The sequence below is a fragment of the Oryzias latipes genome, chromosome 9, assembly GCF_053564925.1.
Source record: "Oryzias latipes strain Hd-rR chromosome 9, Olatipes_Hd-rR_3.1".
Lineage (NCBI taxonomy): Eukaryota > Metazoa > Chordata > Actinopteri > Beloniformes > Adrianichthyidae > Oryzias > Oryzias latipes.
In genome coordinates, this window is record NC_136245.1 from 10,248,790 (window position 1) to 10,265,623 (window position 16,834).

The 16,834-nt window shown below is 39.4% G+C and overlaps 1 protein-coding gene across 42 annotated transcripts in view; it reads right to left on the reverse strand.

Moving 5' to 3' along the window:
- arvcfb (ARVCF delta catenin family member b) overlaps nt 1–16,834 on the reverse strand; it is a 265,441-nt gene that overhangs the window by 103,858 nt on the left and 144,749 nt on the right. The window contains exon 1 of one of the 42 annotated variants that reach the window (XM_078952627.1): nt 3,984–4,142. The exons of the other annotated variants lie outside the window; for them this stretch is intronic. The gene's annotated coding sequence lies outside the window, so the exon portion shown is untranslated. Of the gene's footprint in view, nt 1–3,983; nt 4,143–16,834 lie in introns of those variants that run through there. 42 annotated transcript variants of the gene reach the window in all.

Consider the following 16,834-nt stretch of genomic DNA (forward strand, 5'->3'; position numbering starts at 1 on the left):
ACACAGGCTATGTCCAAATTTCTTAACTAATCCCCAACCTCTAAAAGACTATATAGTGCGGTACTATCCAGTACCCAGAATTTCAATGCATTTCAGACTCCATGCTTGAGAGGTTGTTTTTTTTTAACCAAAAATATGACGTCAACCATTTTCCCCGAGTTAAAACCTAATAAATATTAAAATTTTACAGAAAACTTCTTATAAATCAACTATGTTCTGATGATGAAAACTTGAATGACTTATGTGAAATACATGTAGATACATTTTTCAAATTTCAAATAGTTATACATCATGGTCTATATCCACCAATCTAGTGAGCATCGAGGCCTGCTAGTTGTTCACAGAAATTTCCAGGGCACTGGATTTTAGAATTGCAGATACGGACACAAAAAAAACCAAATAGTGAACGTCTTATTCAGACAAACAGGGGTCTCTCGCTAAATCACGATTCACCTCTCATCGTCTAGCTGCTTGCTGGATTTTTTTCAGCGCAATTTTGCATAATTTATTTCAACAACGTACTGTGTTCTGCTTCCTGATTAGCTGTATGGCTTGTCAATAGGGCTGAACGATATGAGGAAAACTTATGTTGCGATATGCAATACAAGTGATCAATATTGCGATGACGATATAACTTGTTGTATATGAACAAATAACAAAATAACCAAAACAATTCCATTTCACTGCAACAGTTTAATTTAAATAAAAGTCAACATAACTTAAATTATACTCCAAATGACCCTTGTCTACTTAGGAGACATCTAACATGAAGGAGCTATAAAATAAATAAAAGAGCTCCATCCGATTGGTCAACAGCATGAAGGCGTCCATCCGATTTGTCAAATGCATAAAGGGATTTATTTGATTTGTTAAATACGTCAAGCTGCCATAAGAATGTTTTCGCACATTTAAGGTTTGCAATTTTCGCTGACTTTTGCGATATGCTTATTGCACAACTTGATAGTGCGATAACGATGAATTTGCTATTTATTGTCCGGGCCTACCTGTCAATCAATCTCCTTTGTGTCATATCTCCTACACATAAATCTTCGATTGCAAGCAGATCTTTGTTTTCATTCTAAATTACTGGACTTATTTTTCTACAAAAGTTTGAACTTTTATAGTTTGAAGAAGAGAGAAGTGTTCAAAATATTACTGTCTGCCCCAAAAAAATAAATAAAGTGTGTAGTGAGGAGTTTCACAACCTTAAAACATCAATAATTTCAATTGATAGGTTTCACCTATCACAGATTAGATAGAACGTACATATTTTTAGAACGTAACCCCCAGGATAAACGAGGGAACACTGTAGCCATAAACTAAGCATTCAATCTTTTGCAGAAAAAAACATCAAAAACATGTTCTCTTTTTTCTTTGAGTATACACTTAAAGTATGAACAAAAATACAAATTTTTCTCAAGATGAGATGACCTTTTTAAGTCATTATCCACAACCGATGGTTTATAATAACAGTCTGATTTAAAGAATGTGCTGCAATCTTAACTTTTGATACTCAAAAATACTTTTTTTTTCAATACTCAGACACTAATCATTTTCTCCAAAACTGTCACCCACAAAAAAAGTCCCGCCAATGTGTACCTCAAAGTCATTATTCAATGCTCACAGTAAAAATATGCTTCTCTCCACAATGGAGTAATTCTACTCCCCAGTTTTGTGCATGCTTTTTGCACGCACATCGAATTTCAGCCCTCAGATTTTTCTGTTAGCTTACAGACCTTTGTGATACAACCGCAGCAAAAAGCTCAATTCAGCTGAATGACCTTCCTACTGGTGTTCCCAGTGTTTTTCTAGCTGTTAATTGTAAAACTACTACAAAAGATGGCACATAGCCCCCCCCCCCCCACCCCCCAATTTTATATCCTTAGATATTGCTGAAACAGAACATTATATCCCCAGTGATTCACTTCTTATGAGAGCAAAGACACACATGCAATTTTTCAGTGTGACAGTAGAGTTTTATGAGATTGCTATATTTAAGCACGATACAATGATGAATAGTCTTAAATGAAAACAATGTGGTCTTGATTAAAAATAACCAAAAATAAACATTACCAGTTCTAAGGGATTGCTTCTGAGGAATGACGAAATCCAATAGGGCACCAACATTACCTTTTACCTCAACCCCCAACCTAAACATTTGCAAGATAATGACATCCTGGCAAAATAAGATTCCTAAAAAGTGGTTTAAAAGAGACATTGGGGCCAGACAGTTCCTGTGAAAAGGGTCACATGTTTCCAATTGTAAATTACTGCAGATGGATGAGGAACACATTTCCTACTCACTCCTACATGAGAGGAGAAATTAGATCTCTGTGTTTCAGTCTGAACCCAGTGGGAGGGAGGCTCTGGTTCGTTTGGTTTGAGACGCATGCACAGATCACCACCTGGTCATGCATTCTGGTGTGATCAGAATCACCTTCCTTCCCAATGCACACCCCTGCACACATACACACACATACCCATTCCCCACTCAGACTTAGCCTGACCCTTGCGCAGCGACTAACAGGATTTTACTCCAGAGCCATCCCAGCAATCATTACATGGCTTTTACACAATTAATCCTCTAGCAAAAGATCACCCAGCCAACCCTTAGACCATCCAATTCTTCCATCAACCCCATCTGATTCTTCCACCTGCTCTCCCAAGAGCCCTCCTTATGGCAAACAATCAGATGATAAAGTTTGGACGGAAATGGGACAGACAGGGAGCTCTGGACAGCAGCATCTATTGGGGTGAAATGCAAATGTGAGCGGTGGTTGTGTAATCCAAACATCCAAAACAAGGCCTGCTTGCAGAATCAGGAAGAAGGGAAGTTGAGTTGAGAAGGGGGAACTAGAGAAGCTGACGATGCATGGATGAAGACCAAAACTACAGACTCTCACGGACTAAAAAACAGGGAGGCAATCATTCAATAACATCCAAGGCACTTTAGGCAGGTTTGTAGGTCCCAACTCTGTGGAATAATTGGAAGTTTGACTGACTCATTGTAATGTTTTGTACACACATTGAATGTAATGCCCATTGCAGAATGCGCTAAATGCGTCATATAACTTTAGCCGGGCACAAACTGCAATTATTCATTTTTCCGTCATGATCAATTTTCAAAAAGTTGGCACTTCCGTGAATTACAAAGTAACACTATCGATACGTCACCTCCAAATCAAAGTCCTAGATTGGTTGACGTTCAATTGGTTTAACTTTTTAAAGTGAATTCATTGCCCGTGCGTTAAAAAATGGTTTATTGATGCATGAACGCGAGAGTTTTGAAAGTGGAAGCCTGAAACGCGCATACACGCAAGTTGATATCGAATTTTCATTGTGTTTGCTTGATCGCGCATTGCCAATCCGAGATTGCAACATAGCATTACATTGTGCAGTTGTAACCTTAATGTGAACAATATTTGTGCATTTAGGTGTATTTTTCAAATCCAATAACCCTTTAGATCTCTGTGGAAGGAGCCAAACACACCAAAAAGCTAATGATGCAGCTGGGAAGGACGGGGTCTTAATCTATCCAATGGCGACTCATCCCGAGCCAAAAAGGAGCTTTTCCTCAACCTTCTTGACTTTCATGCTCGGCCTCTTGGTTTCCCAATTTAGGGCTGCTTTTTCTGCCTCTCCCCAGACCCTACCACACAAACACACACTCATATAGACACCCTCACCCCCCCTTTAGTCGATGTGCCCTTTGTTGCTTTTGCAACAGCGCCTTCACACAGGACAAAACTTAGCTACGTTCCCGCACACATGCTGGATCACTTCAGCGGGGAGTCATGACCATATTTTCCACACCCAGACCTGGAATGAGGACCCCAGCTGAACCCCTACAACAACACCACCTTCATATGTGCAAAAGCTGATATTCTCATGCAAATTGACCAGAAGAGGTTTTGTAACCTTGGATAATTCATCACATATGCCATCAATTACATACAAAATGGTTCGCACACACAGTCACATACCACATATGCTTTCCCTGTAATTCATGGCCTGAAGTCAGATCAGGAGTTAAACATCCAGAAAGTCGCATTATGCACGGAATTCACAGGCCACATTCGGCCAAAGAGCAGCGAGAAATAAGCAGTCCAGCTCTTCGGTTAGTAGCAGAGAACAAACCCAAAGGAGGGGAAATCGCTGGAGCCTGTCAAACTAACTGATTCAGTGAGCGCTGGAGAAAGGGCCTGATTGTTTGGACAGCAGGGTGAAAGAAGAATTTGGCTCTGCAGATGTAGATTAGAAGGAGCTGGGAGCAATCACGGGGCGGTGGGCAGGTTGTGGGGCGCGGGCAGGGGTGGATCTGTTATGACTGTAAAGCGGCGATACAGGAGGGTGACTTGTTTGCTGCGGCCCTGAACTTAGCCTCTGAATTGCTGTCGGCACAATTCTGTCAAATTGCTAGCAACTGAAGGGGGGGTCTGGAAAATGCAGAGGGGGCTCTGCGACAGGTCCAGCCAGAGCTTAGTTCATGTGAGGTCTACCAAAAATGTAAAGAAATGGAAGAAAGGAACATACGCTCCACTTCCTGGCAGGCTACAAATGCTACACTTATTGTCCCCCTGACATCCTTTATCCTGAACTGTCTGTGTGTGAAGCCTCAGGGTCTCTCATTTAACAGATATTTACCCCCTCTCTTTCCACCATTACTGGCATTTTATTCTCAACCGTCTTGTGTTGAAAACACCAAAGCCTGAGGCAGTTAAAAACCAGGGACCACAGACAGGCTCAGTGCTATTTTCTGGATGTTTTGGGACAGATACCAAATGCTTTCCTGTGGGACTGAATGGGTTTATGTAAAGAGGCAGGATGGGGAGGGGGACTTGGAGGTCAAGGGACAGACATATATTTGTATATTTGTCTTGGACATCAACAATACAAACCATCTTTTCAAGTCAACGTCTTTACAGCATACATGACAAAAAGCATGCTGCATAGAGGGAGGCATGGCTGAACAAGTCACCGCAGATTCTCAAGTTAGGACACTATGGGGCAAATTAAACTACCACTTTAAGTAGCCTTTTATACAGCTGCTGTCGCCAGCAAAAAAGGAAACATATGCTCTTCAAACTACAGAAATTCTGCAATCATTTACCGTATTTTCCGCTCTTTAAGGTGCACTAATTTTTTTTTTCCAAAAACGACAGAGCACCTTATAAACCGGAGCACCTTATATGTGGATTCATTCTGGTTGTGCTTACTGATGTTGAAGTAATTTTGTGAGGTAGACAGCCTTCTGACAAAATGTCAGTCTGTTTTATGTACCAGTTGCAAACAAGGGTGGAAGTCATTGTAAACACCCAATCGCTGCTAACATGTAGCGGTGTCTGACTGGGGTTTTTTCACTTGCCACATACAAGGTTTGGGAATTAGCATAGTCACAGTAAAGTTGGTTTTCAACAGCATAGGTCTGTTTTTTACGTGTTGCAAACAAGGTTGTGCGTTATTGTAAACACGCAATCCTGGTCAACGTGTAGCAGTGTCGAACTCTGGTTTTTTTTTCATTTGCCACAAACAAGGTTGTGAATTAGCATAGTCAAAGTAAAGTTTGTTTTAACAGTATCGGTTTGTTATTTACGTGTTGCAAAAAAGGTTGAGTGTTATTGTAAACACATGTAGCGGTGTCTGACTGTGTTGTTTTTTCACTTGACACAAACAAGGTTTGAGAATTAGCATAGTCACAGTAAAGTTTGTTTAACGGTATCGGTTTGTTTTTTACGTGTTGCAAACAAGGTTGGGACTTACAGGTATTGTGAGTACGCTAACATGGCTAACGCTTCTAATGTGGCTCACATGTAGCAGGTCACAAAAAAGTTGCAAATGCAGTTAAAGCCTGACTGACATCCAGACTTATCTCTGACTCTTGTGTACACTAGGTGTGTGTCGGCAAGGGTCAGGAGATACGATACGCATCTTAATATGCATGCCACGATGCAATAAATATTGGGATATTGTACCAGAAGACATTTACTTTTTTCTTTTTTTAAGAGTATGACTTGGAAAAAAAATTCTACCTGAATATAAATGTACCTTTCATTGTAATAAAATGGTGACATTCATGTTATTTAATGATCACAATGTTAAGCACTGCAGCTGTATCTCATAAACAAGTTGCTTTTACCCAAGCAAATTCATAGTGCTTTTATTTTGGTAACTTAAAATATATTTGTTCTTAAAGGGAACAGTCAACATTGTCTGATTTTTTACAACAAATATTTTCAGTTTAAGAAAAAATAAAAAGAATAAATGTGCCTTAACCAATAAGGTTCTAATAGTATAATTGATGAAATAAAGTGCTGTTTATTAACAACATTGCTTAATGCAGCTTCTCCATTACTTTTAAACAGTTCGGGAGCCTGAAGGGAAAAAAAACGAAAAAGAACCCATCAGTTCTTTCCAGAAACACTAAAGTGTGATGAGGCAGTATGACAGGGTGAAGAAGAGCGCTTTAATGTGGCTAAGGTGCTTTATTTACATGACAGTCTGCGCTGCAGCTCCACTTTTTCACACGGAGAAGTAAACACGTATTTCACCGATCATCGCCACGATGTTGGCCTTTTTTCAGAGTGTTGTACACATCACTCTGATCCATCAGGTCGCTGAACTACGATCTATTGCAGTGAGGTTCCGCAGAACTTTGGCCCGCTTTGCCGACAGCATTTTGGCTGATGCTCCGTGCATGACCCGCTGCGCAGCGGCAATGCTTCACTCGTTCCTATCTGAGACCGCTACAAAACACCGCGATCCGTGTTTTTATATGATACTGGCAGCAACATGGCACAGAGTTTTGGTTCGGTACCCATCCTAAGTAAAAAACTATGTAGTTCATGTCTCATAACAACAAAACAAGCTGGTTATCGCTGATATCTTGTTGTTGTTTTGTGCGCTGTAGAGCTGCTCAAAGAGGCTCATTGAGCTAAGCTGCCAACTGCTAACGTAAATACTTTGCTACTTTAAAGAGTTGCATTTCAGCACAAAGCAGCTTTTCTCAGCTTCAGAATCTGTTGGAATGGTCGAGGAGTTACGGTAATTCAAAGATCATCAACACTGGAGCTAAAGCTAAGGCTCCAGTGTTATCGGGTAAAAAAAACATAATTTGGAGTCTAAATTACATAAAATGTCACTAAAATAGCAACTCACAGGACTACAAAAGTCCATCAAAATAACGGCCTGTGCCTTTATAAATTTGTGGTAAGACAAGTTGGAGAATGTCCTGGGGATATTTTTACAGCTTTGTGCCGGTGTATGAATAACAATTTGTCATTTTTTTAGACAACAGCAGAGCTATACACCAAAGGCAGGCTGGAAGAACTTACCAAGGAAGGAAACTCTGGATTTACAGCTAACAGCCTATGGGTCAAGTGATAAGGTGAGGCTGGCTGTATATGTGCCATATAAAAGGAGCCATTGTGCCATTGAACAAATCTGTCAGGAGGCCTGAGCTGCAGCCCAAAGACTTAATTTATTATTTTCTGCTCTGTCAAATAAAAATAAATGGGATGTTTTATGTTTTCCGTCTAACTCTGTTCTGAAGGCCATGACCAGTGCAAAGGAATGCACATGTGTGAGTAACTGAATAGCGCTTTGGCTTCTTAGTGCTGCACTCAAAACTATTTCCAAACTTGATGATATCCAGAAACATTCACCTTTTTACCCCCCCAGGTTAATCTGTTTTTACTTCATGTCTTCCATGTGTGATCTGAATTGACTTAGGTTCAATTTTAAGAGTTTGTACTGCCCTCTTCCCTGTAATAATGAGAATTATTAGATCATCATCATGAATATAATTTGTGTTGCTAGAAAGAAACTTTGCAAAGCTAGAGTTTGTATGTCCCACTAATAGTCATTGTATAGAGTGTAGAGCTACAGTGCCAATAATTTTAAAAGTACAACTAACTATATGTGCTGCCAAACCATATGGTTCATAAATAGCACACTAGACTCTTTGGTTTCTTTTATTTCTGCTAAGCTAAATATTTCATGTTAGTTAAAAAGGCATTTCCTCGAGAAAGATACTAAAAACCCCGGGAACAATTCTCTACAGTCGGAGGAGCTTCGTGCCAGAGATAGTTGCAAAATGCAAACACATCTGATATGTGAAGGTCAACCAGAGTACATAGACACAATGTCCTCTTCATCACTCCAAAACAAAGAGTGAAAGAGACAGAGATGTCCATTTTGCAGCATTTTTTAAGTAAAAAACCTGAAGGGTATTTTTGTTTTATGAGTACTCTTACCGGCAATAAACTTAAAAAGTAACCAGCGGATCAAAAAAGTTGATAAATGACTACATTTGAATCAGTGTTAGATTTGAAATAGTTTTCTGTAAATGACAAGTCAAATTGAGGCCTCAATCTAAAAAAAAGGTATGCTCTTATAAATAACGTTCCAAGCCACACCAAAAAAGTGTTGGTGCTTTTTAAAGCATGTTTGAATTGATGAGTGTATGTTTGTAAGAGAGGAGCTGAAGTGGGCAAAAACAAACAGTCTTTTAAGCTGCTTTTCAAAGCTACAAGCTGATTCTGAATATTTAAAACTAGGCAAATATCTGAATGCAGTTTTGGTAGTGTGCCTTTTTTGCATGCTAAATTATTTGGAAAGTACATTTTCAAAACCAACCATATGCCAAGAGGAAGCGCAGCCTTTGAAGTGGTGGCTCATCCACTGCAAGTGTGACTTTTATCATAAACATTTGTAGGATAAATTAACACATCAAAAATGGAGGATTTTCATTTTCATTTCATCAGAAAAGCTCTCCAGAGAGTCTGTTATAAACACATAGAAAAATCTTGTGAGTTATCAGCTCCAAAGATGGGTTTAAGTGCATACTTTTTAAAGTTTGTTAAGTAAGTAAACTTAGCTTGTTTTCACACAAAAATAGTCCTGTAAAATTGGTTCAAATGGAAAAAAAAATCCCAATAATTTTCACATCTTTCTCTGGATTGGTTTGGTTTTCCTCACACCAAAAGAGGGCCAAAAGCTGAAGCAGACTGCCTAAAAAGCTCCAGTAGGTCAATGGCTGCTCACATGCAGTCAGTAAATGGGCTCTAAAACACAAAGTCCTTTGACAATCATGCATATTTGTACCTCCTCCATAAGCTACATTTGAAACTTTCATCATTAACATATTCAATTTTGCACTATGGACTATTTCTTTCTTTACTCAATTATAATGCACAGTAGGCCTGCACAATATACCGCAAATTTATCGTTATCGCAATATCCAGCTCTGCAATATCCACATTGCAAGGGACGCCGAAAATCGCAATAAATCGTAAACCTTAAATGTGTTGAAACAATCTTATGGCAGCTTGAGGCATTTAACGAATCAAATAAATCCCTTTATGCATTTGACCAATCGGATGGACGCCTTCACGTTGTTGACCAATCAGGTGGAGGCCTATTATGTTAGATGTTTGTCACCTATGTCGAGGAGGGTCATTTGGAGTATAATTTTTAAACTGTTGCAATTAAATCAGAATGATGTTTTTGGTTATATTGCTATTTGTTTATATACCGCAAATTATAACATTATCGCAATTTTAATCTCTAATATCCCATATCGCAGGTTTTCCTTGTATCGTGCAGCCCTAATGTACAGCATTTGAATTAAATTGAATTAAACTTTATCTCACTCAGAGAAATTCACTCAAGAAATTCACTAAAGTAAACAGATTCATAAATAATTGTGCATTATATTAAAATTAGAATTTTATGTATCGGATTGTTATCAGAGCGTCCAAGTGGGGAGAGGGGAATGAAGGAGTATAAATCTCTAACAATTGCATATAGTCAATCCACCATCTTCACTTCACATACATTTCCTCCCCTTGGGTTGGGAACGTATGTGAAGAGGTTGGGTTGGGTTACTTCCTCTATTTGCACTTCACAAAGTTCATCTGACATCAAGGAGACAGACAAGTAAAACGTACCAGACCACATTTAAAGGTAAACTGAGACCCTCGCTCTCAAGGGCTCACCTGTTTGATCCAAACCAGAGTTTGCGTATACTGTACTTTCATATTTACTAAATGAAGCGGACTCTCCGAGAAAATGGCCCTGGATTGAATCAAACCTGCTGGTGTGAATGCAGCTTTACTCCCTCCTCCCTACAACAATGAAAACTCTTCAAAGTTTCCAAACGGGATGAGAAGAACATTCTCTTTTTTGTCCGTCTCAGTATTTTCTCATTTCTTTGTCAGCATCTATATTACTGAATATTTGCATTGTTCTGCAGGTGTATGGGAGGTAAAACTAATGAATGGCAATATACTTTTTCCCACCATCTTCTAACTAACCCTAACTTTACTGCCACTCTTCAGTGTGGGCCCCACCAGCTACAAGCCCCACATCTGATGCACCCACCCCTCCAAACTGGTCTTTAATCAAGCAAACACACCAATAAATATCTCCATCCAGCTCACCCCACGATGACCCGCTTCTCTTTTGTTTTTGTTTTTATCTGCTGTTGTTCCGTGTTTTCTTTTCAATAGGAAATGCAGGCTTTGGAACATTTAAATATCCCGTAAACAGGATCTTCACCCAAAACAGCCATTAGCCGAGAAGGGAGTGATGACAGGTCAGGCACTTCGGACTGGAAGATTACAAGATCAGGACAGTTTGTGTGTCGGCCTTCGTCAGATTACTGATGGCGGCATTACCATACAGGAAGGAAATGAAGCCCAGCCCTTCAAAATTCTCCCAGACATCAAACAAGAGTTGCTACTATAATTCGAGACTCTCACAACAAATGGATCTGTTAAAGCTGCATTCAAAAATACTATCTGAAATGTACTTTCATAACCAAAGATTTCTTAAAACTTGTTTAGTTTAGAGACAGAATTTTACTGCTTTGGACATGCTGTTGGTCACAGCAATGTGACAATTGGCCATTAAAAAATATCAAATAAAAAAATACATAAAGAAAATAAAAACCAACACCAAAGTTTCTGTCAAAGCAGTATAAGAAAAGGTAACATTGTTAACAGCAGACATGGTCAGGTTACTATACAGCTGGAATAGGTTGATATATCGTAGCCAATAAAGATATACAGTTCCCATCTGACACCATGAATGAAACTTTTCTCTTTTTGAAATGTGTTAGAAACAAGCTTTTTTATTTTCCAAAAGATATTAGAAGCACTGGCTTTAGAAAAAAATAAAGCCAAATTAAAAAAAAGCTGTAGTGAAAATCCTTTGAAACACACTTTGCATGGTTTTCATTGGGACATGAAAAAGTTTACCATATACAGTATCTTCCATTAGTGCCCGGACTCTAATAGACGACGATCTCCAATAAATGCCAGGTCTAACAGGTGCTCTTTACTTTAGACGCCGGTCCAATTGTGACCAGGCTACTTTAAGAAACCCCCTCCACAGTCGTGCAAACATTGGGTCTCTGAGCCAGTGTAGCCATCAGGTAGCGATGACCAAGAAATGCTCATTGGATTTAAAAAGTGGATCCCAAACTTTTCTGTGAAAGCCAAAAGCAGATGGCTGAGAAGACGGTTGCAGACAAAGGAGCTAACCAATTGCGTGGTGGAGGTGCAAAAGTGAACAACAAATTGGAAGAACTGGATTTAACATGGATTATTGAGCAAAGACAGAAAGGTGCCTGTGTCTCCAGGAAAATGATCCGCATGAAAGTTAAGAGGATTTTTGATACAGAGGCCGATGCTTAAAGGGAAAAGAAACGTTCGCTAATCATAACATAATACATTGTTGTCGTAATTAAATAAACCCTGAAATGTTCATCTGGTGTTTTTCTCTGCATTTTTTGACCGAATTTCACCACAAAATGAACCCGTTAGCCATCACCATTCTCTCTGTGATGGAACAAATGGCGGTTTCCAATAGGCGCCTGTCTTTAATAAACACCGGGCCGGCTGCCACATTTTTGGAATAAACGCCAGGGCTACTATTGGAAGACATACGGTAATCTAATTACTATAAACATCTAGAGACACAATTTATTTAGGGTTGATTTCATTAGAGACTATTGTTCATTGGAACTACAAGAATTCCATATAAGAAGTCATCACTATTTGAATCCACAACCCAGCTAAGGGAAATGTGAATCATGCAGTTTGAATGCAATTATGTAAAAAACAAAAGCTTTCTTTGGACACATTCTGTGAATTGAGCACAAATGTAGTCAATAAAGCAAAGACTAGATGGACAAAATGGCTGGCAGAGTATTTGTACTTCGCCGTCTACTGACTGCTCTGATTCGCAGAAACACTCAGAGGTTTGTGTGCTCTTGTCTCTGTCGGACAGAGGATGTCCGGTGCATGCCAGCCATCTGATTACCTACAATTCTCATGGAGTGCAGCCACTACAAATTAGTTTAATCTCATCTGGCTCCTTAGATTTACCAAAATAAAGGTTCTTTCCAGCTGCTTTGACCTAGATCGTTGAGCAAACGTCTCTAAATTTAAATCGGAACAGACTTTTTTTTTATATTTACATATTTATAAATATAGAGAGAGATCTGATAATAATGAGAATTTTTGCAATAAAGCAAACCCAAACCACTTCCAGACTTGCAATCTGGGTAGAAGTGTAGTACAGCTGCACCATCTGGGAGATTACCTCTGCTAGTACCTCTGTATTAACTGGCAGGAGCTGTTTTTGTGGGTGTCTTGAGGCCCATGCTGGAGCCCAAACAGAGTGCGTGTGGGCTGGAGTGGGGTCCAGCCAAGGGGAAGTGGGCCTCTGTCTGATGGCTTAAAATAGAGTGAAGGTTGTGAGGTGGCTGTAGTTGGACTGACAGTGCTGGAGAGTGTTTTGGTCAGGAAAGGATTGGGGAAGGCTTGGTGCCACATTCAGAAACTTCCACCACTGTGCATTAAGCTCAACATCACCCCACTGGAGCTGTGTCCAGGAACACATGTTGCTTGGACTGAAGACAGAAAGAAAGGAATACTTTCAAAAGACAGGACAAAACTAAATAGAGACAGGTTTTTCCAAAAATCCTCCAAGAGAAAGAGAAGTGCAGAGCCAGGTTAGGTGAAAGAAAGCAGTCAAACAATCGAATGCAAATCCTTGCCTGGGAAAATGCATTTATTCACCAGAGGGTTGTCAGTTCTCCTCGGGCAGATCGTTTTATTTTCCTCAAATTATTTTTTTACTTTTTGTTCTTCACACAAGATTGCAAAGGTTACAAAAGCGCTGCCGAAAAACAGACTATAGGGTTGGACGGATACCAACTGCATTAAGCACAATACTTGCAAAAATCCCATCCCTTCTTGGCCTTACCATTGTCCTCTTCCTTCCTGCCTCAGCAGGAATGTGAGCATTCAAGCGCAGAAGTCTTCCGTGACACAAGCTGTATACTAAACATCTCTGCCTGCCGTCATGTTTTAACCAGCTACCAGTGGTATTTCACTTACAATAGGGACAGACGAAAATACAATCAGAAAAGAAACCTGTAAGATCCTTTTTGATTTCTGGTATGTTCTGACGGTTTTGCAGTAAAACAGAGGAGAGTTTACCCACCAAACCAAGTTCATGTCTTAAAGTTTTACGCCCAACTTTTGGAATAATAACGTCCTGACCGGTATTTATAATTCCCCTCCCGGCTTCAGAGAATGTAGTCAAAAGACTAAAGCAATTAAACACCATTGACAGTCAGCGTTCATTCTAGTGCAAAAAAGTGTGCTGGCTCTACATCCGACTTGACTGGTCTGCTTCTCCTAAACCATATTTGGGCAGTTTGAAAACCTGTGAACCAATTATGAATACTATTTTTTATGCTACAACAATGATTTTTTAAGAAAGTCGTTTTTTATTTTTTAATAGAGATATGAATCACATATGATCACTAGCTCTGAAGATCCTAAAGCTACAGTAACCAAACTTTCTCTCATGACCTGACTGTCCTATTCCAACTTAGTTTTCAGGGGGGAAGAAATCAATTCGATTTTTTCAGGATTTTTCATGTAAACTTCCACTTTCGGCTTCTCCCATCAGGGGTCGCCACAGCGAACAAGTCGCGTGGTAAATTTGGCAATGTTTTACGCCGGATGCCCTTCCTGACGCAACCTTCTCAAACCGGGCTTGGAACCGGCAGAGGCAGAGAAGGGAAATTTTTTTTTTTTTTTTTTTTTCATGTAAACATGGATCATAATTAATTAAAAAGCAGATCAATGTTCTGAAGATCCTGAAGCTACATTCACCAAACTTTCTTTCATGACCAATTATCACCTATTTTTAATAATTAATAGTTAACAATTTTTTTATTTTTACTTGATTGTTAGAGCTAATTTACAGAAGTGCGCTTTTAAAGTGTTGAATGATAAAAGAAGGTTAATGAAATAAAAATAGGGACCAACCTGAATCTATCATTTTCTTTTTTTTTTTACAAAAGCATTGGATCTGGACTTTGTATTGACAGATACTCAAACTCAAATGACTCAAATTCGGAATGGGGCCAATAAATTCTGATTGGGACATCCCTAGCTGGTACCACCACAAATGCAAACCGATAAAACGGATTCTTTGTGTCAATGCGCCAAAACTTGAAACAGAAAAGAGAAGACAAATGTGCTGTGTGCCACAACAAAATGACTAGTCAGTCTAATTATGAGGATCTCGTGGCATCAATGCCTAACCAGATTTCTATCTAACTGCAAAGTGTTGTACAGAGATAAAGTGTGCGTTGGAATGCCCCTTCATGGTGAACATTTCATATGAAGCCTATTGTTGTCTGCCCCACTGAGGCCTCAGCAAATGGACCAAAGAGGAGGGGAAAAACGCTCCAGTGGATTCCATGGGCCAAAGCCCATTAGTCCAGTGGCCTGAGGAAGAAACTAGGCAATATCTCAGGATGATGAAAACTCTTTTTTTCCAGTCCATGATTCAGTGAACAAAGACTGATGGCATTTAAGGACCTCAGCTAAACCTGTGGAATGCATCAGACAGAGAATGACTTGTTCCAGACAATCATTTAAGGATTTAAAGAAAAACTGCATCCAAACAGAATACAAATCACTGGCAATTCTGACAAGAAATATTTTGTCTACATAAAACTAAAGATTTTGCAATATGAGGCACACAAACTGCTGCTCCCCAAGCCTCAAAGCTCAAATGCAAATGCTCCAGATCTGATGCCAACATGAACAACATCTCTCAACAGGAGTGACGTCGTGTTGCCTAAACTGTTGACTTTCCCATTTACCACAAAATGAGACCATAGCTTTCTGTGTCATGGTTGAGCAAAAGCTGCTCGTCAGCCAGAAGTAAGCAGCTAAAGTAAAAATGACACTTGGATAAAGCCAATCAAATTCAATAAGATGAAAAAATAAAAAATAAAGCAATATGAAAATTGAATGAATGGCAGAAAAAGCACCAAGAACTTATGCAAATCAAACAGATGAGAAAATACATTCAAAATGTGAATTTGGAAGTGATGAATAAACCATTCTATTTAAAAAGAAAAAAGGAAAATAACTGAATTGCTAAAAAAAAAAAAAACAGCCTTAAATTAAGAGAAATAATTTCACATGTCCAAGCCCTCCTGAGAAACAAGAAAGCTACTGTGCTGCTTTACTCCACCACAGGAGAAAAGCAGCCACATCTGGCACATAACGCCTCCATTTGAGTGGAGATTGGATATTGTTCACTTTGCTGTTGCTTGAAGGTCGTGAAATAGATTTTTTTTTTTTTTAAACAGAATTAGCAGCAACTGAAAGACTGTTGAAAATCCTGTTTTGGGCGTTTTTTAACATGTATTTTCTGATAATGAAGGACATATATAAAGAAAATCAAGCTCAATATTGCATATTCTGAGTATTTCTTTATTCAAATGAGTGTGAAGTGGAGCTGACAAAAATTGCATTTTGAAAAAGATTGTATTTTTTACGTAGAAAATACGCTGGGCAGGCCACAAGCTCCCTGCTCTGCTCCATTTTGATGTATCTAGTTGTAGACAAATAGATCCATGTATGTCTTTGGTTTCCTCGTCTCAGCTGGCGTCTGGATCTAAACTGTACGGCTGAATGGCACCAATATTTATCGCCATTTTTGTTGCACCGCCGATGTTTGGTTGGGGGTGCGGGGGGGCCGTAAGCTGGCGGGAGAGAGTGTAAACAGATGGAAACTATGTCCTAGAAAATGACAGATTTTGTTTTTTTTATTATGGCTAAAAAAAAAACAACATAGTCTTATTTAAAAGACAAATGGGATAATTTTAAAATAGATGATCAGAGGGGGACTTTTAAGGCCCGTTCACACCGGGACAAATTTCGCCGACGATTTTCGCCGACGTTTAACGCCTCGTGACTAAACAAAGGGCACCAACGAGAGTGTGCACACCGACGCGAAAAAACGCCACGCGTCAAAGCGTCAAAAAAAAAAAAAAACGCCTCGGGTTTGTTTTTGTTTTTTGACGCCTCGCGTCGAAATCTATTCGACCAATGAGAATGGCGCTTTTGCACACGTGTCTGGAGCTTCTGAAGTTACAGTAAAACACAACTTGGGGGCGCTCAAAAACAAAACTGCCTTGCTGAGCACACATACCAGCGAAGAAGATAGACGCCAAGTAGTGTCTACACAGCCGCGAAGAAATATTGACGGACATTCTAAAATATCCCCGAACCAAGCACCAGTTGGAGATACTGGTGCTTGAAATATTCATGTTTTCTTTGTATTATTCTGACAAGCGCGTAAATACTTGCTCTCTTCATCTGAGTGAAAAGCGACTTTAAGAAGCGTAAAGTTGCGCAGCGCCACCTTGTGTACAGGAGTATTTCTGTTTACATTAAGCGCCATCTAATGTCAGGGAATGAAATTGCATGTTCGCTCGGCTCATCGTCAGCGA